Below are 12,057 nucleotides of genomic sequence, written 5' to 3'. Positions count from 1 at the left end.
CTCAGAAGTCCTCCAGGAAGTCTGTGGAGACATTCCTACTGTCTGGTACTTGGGCCATTGAGTTTCTTTCCCATCAGGTGGTGAACGTTTGGCCCAACGACATCCTGAAGAGGAGGGATGCTGTCATAGGAAGATTCCATAGGCAACTCCTTCAGGCCAAGATGGCGAGACCTAGGATGCACCTTTCGAAGGTAATTGCCTGTTCAACCCCATGGATGTCAAGCGGGTGTCAGAGAGGTGGAGGAAGTCCAGCCAAGACTCCCTCATCCAAAAGGTTTTAACAGCCAGATCTTACACTTCTCAGCCACAGCGGAAACCACCGCCGAAACTGCAAATGAAGAGGGCTAGAGACCCGAAACAACAGGGTTGTGGTAAAAAGTCCTTTCGGGGAGGAAAGGGAAAGAAGGGATTCAGTCTAGGCGAATCCCGTTAGCACAGGCAGTCCTCCCATTTGTCCACCTGTTGGGGGATGCCTGCAAAGCCGCTGGCAGAGGTGGCTTCACCACGGGGCTGAGCCCTGGACAGTCAAGGCGATTCATTCAGGGTATCGTGTCCCGTTCATTCTCTCTCTCCCTTCACTGACTCGAGTGCCGCTTCCATCAAACTCCTATGTGAAAGGATGCGCACAGGAGTGCGCCCTCACGGCAGAAGTCCAGACCATGTTGGAGAAGGGTGCTCTCCAAGAGGTCCTTGACAGATCCCCAGTCTTTTATAGTCGACTCTTTCTTGTGAAAAAGGCGTCTGTGGGTCGGAGACCAGTCATCAACCTCTCTGCTCTAAACAGGTTTGTCGAACAGACCCCGTTCAGAATGGAGACGGCCGACACTGTCAGACAAGCGATAAGCCCACAGTACTTCATGTGCTCTCTGGATCTGAAGGGCGCATACTTCCTGATCCCAATCCATCCGTCTTCCAGGAAGTATCTTTGATTCATGCTGAACCAGAAGCATTACCAGTTCAGGTTGCTTGTTTTCTTTCTTTCCACAGCACCTCAGGTCTTCACGAGAGTGTTCACCCTAGTCTCATCTTGGGCTCACAGAGTTGGCATCCGTCTCCTAAGATACTTGGACGACTGGCTGATTCTGGCAGACTCGAAGGTGGTCCTTCGCCACCGAGACGAGCTTCTAAGGTTTTGCCAGGATTTGGGGATCGTGGTAAACCTTAAGAAGTTTCATCTGCTTCCCTCTCAAGAACTGGTGTACCTAGGCATGCGCAAAGACACCCTAAGGCACAAAGCTTTCCCATCAGACGAAAGAATTCAGAAGCTGAGGAAGATAGCATAGGTCTTCCTCAGACGGGAAGAGCTCCCAGCGCAGAGTTGGCTTGGCCTTCTCGGTCACCTGTCTTCTGTGACCCGACTGGTTCCCAACTGTCGCCTCAGGATGAAATCTCTCCAGTGGCATCTGAAATCCCAGTGGAATGAATGTAGCGATTCCGGGATCATATACTCCACATAGGTCTAGAGCAGAGTGGGGAACCCATTTCGTAATGAGGGCCATTTGGTCATTCATGATTTGTTCCTAGGGCCGCAGAAAATTACGAATAGTCATGGGTCAAACAAAAGATAAGTCTTAATATTTTATGGCTTATTGTGTGTTGCATACAATAACTAGAATAGCACTCTGAGAGTGCAGACCTCTGCCACGGCAGCCTATTTATTGAAACCAGCTTGCCTTTCCCAGAATCAATTAATCATTCCCAGCACTTTACATAACAGGTTATAATCCTTGCAAGTTTCATTACTTTACGATTAAAATTATGGCTGTATGGTTGATGACCAAAATTTGACCTTTTGCTTGACCTTGGACTCGACCGTGACCTTCGACCTTAACAGTTTAAAATACCTACAAGTTTGATTACTTTTCTATTAAAATTGCAACCATATGGTTGATGACCGAAATTTTACCTTTCCTTGACCTTGGACTCAACCTTGACCTTCGACCTTAAGATGCATTAATTGAAGTGAAATTTCTTACTCTCAGACAGGAACCAAGTTTGAAGTTTCTGTGACAATGATATCCAAACTTATGGCTGATTACGTGAATGGGACATTTTACTTGACCGTGAGCTTGACCTTGACCTTCCAAAAGTTAATAATTTCCAGCTTATTACATTAGTTAATTTGTATGAATAAAATCAGGGCCAGGAAGCTGTTCACAAACAAACAAACACTCGCACTCAAACAAACAAACGGGCGAAAACATAACCTCCTTCCAACATCATTGGCGGCGGTAAGAATTCATGAATGCATGAATATGAATTGCAGTATTCTATCTTAAGAGGAGGCTTAAATAATGTTGCATTAGTAATGAATAAAAACAAAACCAACACTGCTTCATAATAAGTTGTTTGTATTCTTTGCGTATCTATGAAATATCTTCATTTTTATCTGATTTGTTGCCCTTAGAATGTCTACAGATGGAACTCACTTGATTATTGTGATGGCTGAAACTCTTCTTTGGCGAGACGTGTGAGGTCAGGTGGTATTGATAATGTTGCAACTCGCAGCTGGTTTCCAAGATTTGTATCATCGAGTCTTGAATGCAAACTATTCTTTGCTGAGGCAATTTATAGATGCATATTTCAGTGCATGGCTCCTCAAAGATGGAAGAGTATCTGCCATTATATACCATCCATAGAAGTCTGTAATGAAGAGATTGGTGTATCTAACTTTCAATTCATCATCACTTTGCAGCTGAATTAATTCAAGTTGTAGATCAGAATTGATACCTGCTGGTTCCACTCTAAATGGTGTAGCAAAGATGTTTAGCTCCTGTTGTTTACTGTTAACATCCCTGAACTTTTCACTAAAGGCCTAAATTAATTTTGCATAATAATCAGCATACTTTGATATTGAACAAGGATTTTCTGCTTGCAAGGTAGGGTGTTATAGTTTTCAAGTTGTATTTTTAAATTCTAATTTAACTTCAAATGGCCTCACTCTTAAAAGCAGTGAACTAAGATCTGGGAACTGGGAACCCTTGGATCCCCTATCCACCCACCCTCTGACAAGAAACGTTTGGGTACGCAAAATTAGTCGTTATTTAATTATTGGAGCTGAATATGAAAATATCAACCCTATAAAAAGCTCTTGAATTTTTATCTTATAAGTTTAGTCTGGCTATGCCACAATAATTCTGTTTAGATTTTCTTTTAATTTTTCTACTCACTGGTAGGCTTAAATGTTGTTTCACGGGTCAGACCAAAGGGCTTACCTGCATATGTCTTGAGGGCTGGATGGAAAGGCCTCGAGGACCGGACATGACCCGCGGCCTGTAGGTTTCCCACCACTGGTCTAGAAGAAAGGTTGGATCTCAGATGGTGCCTGGCGGATCTGAATCTCTGTTAAGGTGTCTCTCCCCCGGAGTTGATGCTCTTTTTGGATGCATCAAAAGAAGAGTGGGGGCCCACGTGCTGCACCATTACATCTCCTGCCAATGGTCCTAATCAGAAAGGTACCAACACATAAATTTCTTAGAGATGAGGGCAGCCTTCCTGGTCCTGAAACAGTTCAACAAGGTCCTGGCGGGGCACTCCGCTATGTTGATGAGCAACAACACCACGGAAGTAGCTTATCTTAACAAATAGGGCAGTACCTTTTTGCAGCAGCTGTGCCATCTTGCAGTAGAAATACTCAGATGGGCAGAAGACAACTTGGTGACCCTATCAGCTCGCTTCATTCCAGGCAAGTGGAATGTGCTAACAGACAAGCTGAGCAGAGTGACTCAGATAGTTGGCACTGTGTGGTCTTTGAATACTCTGATAGCCTGCAAAGTCCTGACTTTGTGGGGTTCCTTGACTGTGAATCTGTTCACAGCGGCCCTTAATTTCAGACTCCTGTTATACTGCTCCCCAGTCCCGGATCCCCAAGCTCTTTGGTAAGATGCTTTTCAACAACGGTGGATAAACCTGGACACTCACTCATTTCCCCCGTTCTGTCTGATGAGAAAAGTCCTCAACAATTTGCAAATTACTAATAGCTCTGCTATGGCATCATGCAGAAGGGTTCCTGGACCTTCTGCAACTCCTCTCGGAGATCCCAATAGAGCTCCCTCCACGGCACGATCTGCTCAAACAACCACATGCCAACATCTTCCACAAGACCGTAGCTTCGCTTCGGCTTCATGCCTGGAAACTGTCCAGCACCTCCTCACACAGAGAGGCTTTTCACAACCAGTTGCAAAAAGAAGGGCTGGACACCTCAGAAAATCCACAGAGACAGCCTATGAAGCAAAGTGGTCAGTTTTCTGTGGTTGGTATTGTAGAAGGGGTATCTCTTCCCTTGATGCTACTGTTCCAAGTATAGCGGAGTTTCTCGTATGCCTTTGGGAAGAAATGCTTCTCTCGGTCTCGGCAGTCAAAGGCTACTGCTCAGCCTTGAGTCTCGCCTTTAGATGGAAAGGAGTTAATATTTCCTTCTTGTGTTTGTGGTAGCTCAAGTCCCACTGATTACCGCCCAATTTCCATAACATCCATATTATCTAAATTTTTTGAACGTCTTCTGGCAAAACATCTTAATAGGTTTGCTGAAGGTAATCATCTGCTCCCTAGTTTGCAAAGGCCTTGGAGCATGTGATGCCCTTCTTACAATCTCCAATGCTGTACAGAAATCCCTTGATTGTGGTCGGGAAGTTCGTATGATTGGCCTTGATTTTAGTGCTGCCTTTGACCATGTTAATCATGAGGCCCTTGTTTTCAAACTGAAACAGTTGGGAGTGGGTGGGTCATTTCTTAGCATTATTATTGATTTTTTAAGTAATAGGTCTCAAAGAGTTGTTGTTGATGGGCACCTTAGTGTTTATAGGAATGTGATATCCGGTGTTCCACAGGGTAGTGTTCTTGGCCCATTACTTTTCATACTATATACACATGACATGTGGTTTGGCCTAGAAAACAAGCTTGTTGCATATGCAGATGATGCTACTCTCTTTGCATCAATTCCATCCCCTGAATGTAGATCTAGGGTTAGTGAATCCCTTAATAGAGATTTAGCTAGAATTAGTGCATGGTGCAAATTATGGGGTATGAAGTTGAATCCTAACAAAACTCAAAGTATGATTGTAAGTAGGTCAAGGACGGTGGCTCCTCAACATCCGGATCTCAGTATTGATAATGTTACTTTAAATATGTATGACTTTCAAAATTTTAGGTGTGATTCTCGACAGTAAATTTACTTTTGAGAAACATGTAAGGTCTGTGTCTTCTTCAATTGCACAAAAAATTGGCTTATTGAGAGTCTTTCAAGATTTTCGGTGATCAATCTATTCTGAAGAAGTGTTTTAATTCTTTCATTCTACCTTGTTTTGAGTATTGTTCTCCTGTCTGGTGTTCAGCTGCTGATTCTCATCTTAATTTGTTGGACAGAAACTTACGGTCTATTAAATTTCTTATTCCTGATCTAGATATTAATCTCTGGCACCGTCGTTCAATTAGTTCATTATGCATGTTGCATAAGATTTTTCATAACTCTGACCATCCTTTACATTCAGATCTCCCTGGACAATTCTATCCTGTTCGTAATACTAGGCAGGCAGTTAATTCTAATAGCCAGGCCTTCTCCATCACGAGGCTCAATACTACGCAGTACTCTAGAAGTTTTATTCCAGCTGTGACCAAGTTGTGGAATGATCTTCCTAATCGGGTGGTTGAATCAGTAGAACTTCAAAAGTTCAAAGTTGGAGCAAATGCTTTTTTGTTGACCAGGCCGACATGAGTCTTTTTATAGTTTATTTATGACATATTTGTTTTTGATGTTGTTAATAGTTTATATATGACATGTCTGTTTTGACGTTGTTACTTATTTTAGAATGATTTATTGTTAATTTGTTCTCTTCATTTATTTATTTCCTTATTTCCTTTCCTCACTGGGCTATTTTTTCCCTTTTGGAGCCCCTGGGCTTATAGCATCTTGCTTTTCCAACTAGGGTTGTAGCTTGGATAGTAATAATAATAATAATAATCATGTTGGAACACTCTTTGCTCATACGTACAGTAGTTACGAACTTGCGTGTCCCCAATCATAGCTTAGACATCCTCCTTGGAACGTGGTTCGGGTCATTCGGTCTCTGGAGGGGCCCCCTTATGAACCATTACGCCAGGCTTACGATCGCCACCTCACGTGGAAGACAGTGTTCCTGCTCACGTTGGCTTCGGCCAAGAGTCAGTGAACTACACGGTCTATCTGCTGACGTCTCCCACTCTAGGAGGTTGGGAGAAGCAATCCTCAGTTATGTCCCTGAGTTAGTTGCGAAGACTCAAAATCCAGGTGTGCTGGACTCCAGGTTTGGCCCATTCCGGATACAGAGTCTTATTCTGTAAGTGAAGATCCAGACCAACTGTTATTATGTCCAGTAAGGAGTCTGAGGTGTTACTTAAAAAGAACAGCAGCAGCTCGCCCCTGTGTGCAAGCACTTTTCATTAGCACGGGGAAGGTCAAGAGGAGGGTCACAAGAAATAAGATTTCCTCTTGGATCAGAAAAGTGATTGAAAATGCTCTCAATCCAGACCCTGCTCCGTCCAATCGACCCAGAGCTCATGACGTCGGGCATTGCAACGTCCCTGGCATTCAAGAAAAACTTCTCTGTGGCGCAGGTACTTCAAGCGGATATGTGGAAGCGTCAGACAACCTTCACCACCCACTACCTGTAAGACATAACCCACAGGAACATGGAAACCTCTTCCATTGGTTCTGTGGTGGCGATACAACAAGTTTTCTAAATGCCTCGAGCTCCTTGATGGACAGGTAGCAGAGGGTTGAGGGCTGAGGTTACCTGGGTTAGTCTGGGGTGAATGAGAAAGAATGTCTGGCTCCTTTCTTCCTTTCAACTTCTCCCCCCTTGGGAGAACAGCACCGCAAAACCACAGCATAGCTGTCCTCACCTCTCTGCAGGTAGGACTCATTTCCCTTGTGCATCCTGAGTATTTTACATAATACTGTACTCTAGTCTTGTACTCGAGTTCCTACGTAAAGACAAGCCACTAGTCGCTCTCACATAAGCTTCTGCAGGCCGCTATCAGTGGGTTACTTTGTAGCGACATTTGTTTTTAGCAAGGGTAGGGTTCCTGCTAATTCGATCATAGATCGAAATAGAGAGAACCCCGTGTCATAGCCAAGGCCAGTTGGTAGGACTTCCTCCCTCCTAAGAGTAAGTCACCCCCATAAATAGTGAAGAGCTTGTATTTGCTACAGAATAGATAACAAATATGGAGATCATTTCTATTTTTCCTACCATACAAACCTGGAGCTATTTATACAAATAGACCTGTCACCCTGTCCCCCAAGAAGTCCTGCCAGAAAGCAATAGTGCTTACTCAGCCGACTATGTGAGTGAGCGGGGTAGCTGGTCTACCCCACCCCTCACTTTCTAACTAGCGAATGAGGGTAGTTATCCCTCAGGAAAATTGTCTTGGCTAGTCTTTCAGCTTTGCCAAAAGTAATAACCCCTATAAATAGCTCCAGGTTTGTATGCTAGGAAAAATACAAATTACCTCCAATTTTTTCATTTTTATCATTCTTTCCCTTTTTTAACTTATTGCATTAGAAGATGGGATAAAGAAATGGAGTAATATAGGCTAGTCTACTGTAATTTGGTTCATCAAAAAAGAAAATGATACATGAGATACACTGATATGATAAAATTATATTTTATGGGTGAAAATTGGAGGGTTGCATTATTCACAAGATCAGCTGTGACATTTGTTTTGATAGTGTAAACTAAGGTTAAACCCCTTTCATATAATGAGTACATTTTTTCTCTCTCTCTAATGTAAGATGGCTTGTAGGAGTACAAACTATGTAAACAAATTATGTTACGGGAATTTGTCTGCTTTTAACGGTACAGTACTTTGTTTTTATTAATAATACTTGATGATTTTTGTCATTAACTTTCAATTTTAATTGTGTACAGAATTATCTGCCATTACTAATACTTAATTTCATGTTTTGACTGGTGCGTTTCAGCATTATGCTGTATTTGGTGATTTCTAACTCTGAATTTTATACTTTGACTTTCATTCATTGCCAATTTATAACTAAATTACATATTTTGACCTTTGTTTTTTGGAGATTTTTAATATGGTACTGCACAATATTCTTCAGTGATTTTTAATGATAAATTTCAGAGAAATTTCAATTTTTAATTGTTCCGTAACCGAAATACAAACCACGCTATTTACATTGGGTTTACCTTTTAGCGCAGCTGAAATGGCGAGCCATTAGAATTTAACAAGGGTGTATTACCCCCGCGCTAGTTAGCGGGGGGGGGGGGGGGGGAGTGGTAGCTAGCTACCCCCCCCCCTCACACACAGGTGAATGCTCACTTTCACTTTTGGCTCGGACTGGGATAGACGTCTCTGTCTTGGTCCTCGCTTGGCAGCCATTGTTTGTTTTGTCTTTACTTAATCGCTTACTTTTCCTTTACTCAATATATTGTAAACATGTTTTCATGTTTGTATATATATTTGAGTATAGAAATCAGTAAGTTTCCTCTTCAGAGTTGTGTGTGTAGTGTACGATATCTCCGTGGAGTCCTCGGCAGTTAGGCCACCACGGCGTAATTTTATGGGTTGCGATCGAGTTTGACTTCGGTCTTTCTTTCTCTCTCTCTCTCTCTCTCTTGAGGTCGTTCACCTCTTTTACTACGTGTTACTACGCCCTTGTAGCTTCCTTCCCGTGTGGGGGGTTGCTACGGCGTACGTTTTGTCTCAATTAGTTTATGAATCTAATTGTAGTTTTTTTTTTTTTTTTTTTTTTTCAGCTTGTAGAACGATTCCTTTCGGGGTTTTCGTTCTTTCTTTAGTGTTCATTCTTTTTTAAATTACATAATTACATAGTTTCATAATTATAATTGCTATAATACTGTTTTGGTTACAGCTCTCCTTCCGTGAGTGTAAGTGGTTGTGAGGGCACGTGCCTGTTGTGTAATTCTTGTTTCCTTTCCCTCGGGATTCCTCTTCGGAGCCTTCCCGGGGGAATGAATGTGTACTAATGTTTTTTGTTTTTATTTTTTTTTACAGTTACCGATCTAGTTCGTTTCTGTAATATGGCCCGGTGTGAGCTGTCTTGTGGAGGCCTGGGGATTCGGCTGTTGCTGCCTCCCCTTTTGATTTTCGTCAGGGGCGTGTCTCCTTCTACTGGAAATACTCCCGTGTCGATTGACAGCTCTCCAGTTCATTTTAGAACTCAGGCTTGCCTCCTTGGGTGGGTAACTTTCCTTCCGAGGGAAGTTTTTCCTGTCCAGGCTTGAGTTTTTCCCATTTTGGGGGGTTCTTCTCTTGCCTTTTTTTCGTGCGACTATGCTCTTGGTGCTGAGCGGTCACACCTGCAGTTTCGCTCGAGGGGCTGGGCAACTGCAGGAGCCCCTCTTCGGAGGATTGCTCCTTTTAGGTCACTGGCTGACCAGCCTCTTCTACGAAGTGTTTCTCTTTCGTTCGCGAGAGAGTACACTCATAGAGACTCCTCTTCGGAGGATTCTTCTGCTGCTGTTGCTGTTGGCCTCCTTCGCCGTAAGGCTCACCATCCGCCTCGTCGTAAGGGCCTCTCATCTCCCTATAAGGGGGCTAAGAGGCGCCTTTTTGAATCTACGTTTGCAGCCTACAACTCCTTCATCCGCCCTGATGCAGATGGACAACGGTCTTCTCGATGGACAACGGTCTTCCGACGGACATCAGTCTCCCGGCAGACAGGAACGGTCTTCCGACCTGCTCCTGCTCAGTGTTAGCGCACAGGCGCTCTCCTGCTCAGTGTTAGCGCACAGGCGCTCTCCTGCTCATCAGCGCTTCCTGATCGCTAGCGCTCTCCTGTTCGCCAACGCTCTCCTGTTCGTCAGCGCTCTCCTGCTCGTCGGCGCTCTCCTGCTCGTCAGGACTCTCCTGCTCGTCGGCGCTCACCTGCTCGTCGGCGCTCTCCTGATGTTCGCCCTCCTGCTCATCAGCTCTCTTCTGAGCGTCAGCGCTCATTTGAGGATCATCGCCCTGCGGTCTCTGTCCATCCTACAGTTCCTGCTGAGCTCCCTGCTCGCCATCAGTCTTCTGACTCTGTGGCTACGCGACGTTGTTCAGCGCGTGTGTCAAAAGCACATGTTCGCCAACGCGCCAGCGATCTTCCTGTTCCTGCTCGTGAACGCGCCGCGCCACCTGTCCTTTCACAGGATACGCGTCGACCTCCTGCTCGCCAGCGATCTCCTGCTCGCCAGCGATCACCTACGCTCCAGCGATCATCTGCTTGCCAGCGTTCACCTGCTCGCCAGCGCGCACAGGCGATTTTAGTATCGCCTATTCTCCAGCGTTCTCCCACGCGTCAACGATCGCCTACACGCCAGCGTTCACCTGCTCGCCAGCGTTCACCTGCTCGTCAGCGCGCACAAGCGATTTTAGTATCGCCTATTCACCAGCGTTCTACGCGTCAGCGATCACCTGTTTCTCGGCGATCTCCGGACCGCCCGCGTGTGTTACAGCCTGCGCGCCAACATTCTCTAACGCTTCTGAAGGGACATGGTTCGCTAGCTACTAGCTCGCCATCGCGCGATCGCTCACCTGCGCATGCTGATCGCTATCGCTCGCCAACGCGTCGCCATTCCACAACGCGCCATCGCCTACCTGCGCGTCAACGCTCACCAGCTCATCACCGATCGCCTGTTGATCCACATCGCCAGCGGTCTTCCTCACCCACGCGGCAGCGCGTTTCCTTGCCATCGCACCAACTCTTGCGTTCGCCGCCTCGGATACGCTCTCATTCACCTGCCCACCCTCGCGCCTGCGCGCCCCGCGCGACCGCTCGCCTGCGCGCCCGCGCGACCACTCGCCCGCGCGCCCGCGCGCCCGCGCGCCCGCGCGACCGCTCGCCCGCGCGCCCGCTCGCCCGCGCTCCCTCGCGCGACCATCGTTCGTGGCGAACTCCGCAGCCAGGGGTAGCAGCAGGAACGCGTGTTCCTAGACAACGCTCGGGATCGCCTCCACCCAAACACAGGTTGGTAGTGCAGGACAAGGATACTACTGAGGAGAGGTTAGTACACCATTCTCCCCACCTTCTTTTCAGGCAGCTACTGTGGTGTCCACTCCAAAGGATCGCCCGATCCCTTTCCCTTTAGTGAGGATTTCGGACTCTGAGTCCTTGGAGCAACAGACTTGGTTTGGTCCTCTGGCGCGGGCGTTAGTGAGGGTTATGAAACCAGCACTCGCCGACCAGGGTAACAAACTAACGGCTGTCTCTCCTACGCTGAAGAGAAAGAGAGGAGTGGACTTCGTGGTGACTTCCCCCAGGGTGAAGTTGGTTCCCAAGAGGTCGGTCGCGAAGGCCCCTTCTCCTGCTCGAGGGCTTTCTCCTTCTCCCGTGGACGAGGCCTTTCCGTCCTCAGGTGAGTCCAGTGGGGCGGTAGTCTTCCCCTCGGGACCAAGGGGGGAGACTTCGCTTCATGGAGGAGAATCATCTCGTGAGGAAGGGGCCCCTCGAATCTCTTGGTTGGGATCCTGTATCCATCCCAGGAGGGAATCCAAGGACTCCAAGACCGTCCCGAAATCCTCCTCAAGGATTCGCCAGGAACCCATGACTACCCGGGGGAATGTCCACGTTTCACCCAAGGAAGAGATCCCTGGGGCAGGAGACTTAGCTGCCAGCCCGTAGGGAGGAGAACAGCAGGAATCCGAACATACCTTCTGGCAGGGCCTAAGCCTGATAAGGCAACTTAACGGGCTTATGGATCCAGTCATCGCCCCCCCGTGAAGGGAAAGACACGATCTTGGATGAAGTGTTTGACGTTCGGAAGGCCCCGAAGTCCAGTGCGGCTCTGCCCTGGTTTTGGGGTCTGAAGAAGTGCCAGAGCTAGGGCCATCCTTGAGAAGAGTTTGTTTGTGCCCAAAGACAGAGACTTAGATAGCGGCTGTGCGGAGGAAGTCAACTTCCGTTTTCACTCCTCCAAGGCGCTTTCTTCCAGACACTGCAGGGCTCCAGCGCCTTTTTCTTTCAACCACGTCGGCCTAGTTATCGGCTACGACAACTGAGACAAGGTGTCCAATTGCAGTTTCCTCCTGTCAGGAACAGATGGCACGGGAGGCTCCCCC

General features: G+C 46.6%; 1 protein-coding gene across 1 annotated transcript in view; it reads left to right on the top strand.

Moving 5' to 3' along the window:
• The window catches only part of Trs23 (trafficking protein particle complex subunit 4-like protein Trs23), a 174,740-nt gene that overhangs the window by 148,146 nt on the left and 14,537 nt on the right, over positions 1-12,057 (top strand). The window lies entirely within an intron of this gene.

This window comes from Palaemon carinicauda, chromosome 1, assembly GCF_036898095.1.
Source record: "Palaemon carinicauda isolate YSFRI2023 chromosome 1, ASM3689809v2, whole genome shotgun sequence".
NCBI lineage: Eukaryota > Metazoa > Arthropoda > Malacostraca > Decapoda > Palaemonidae > Palaemon > Palaemon carinicauda.
This window is presented reverse-complemented; position numbering and strand designations above follow the sequence as displayed.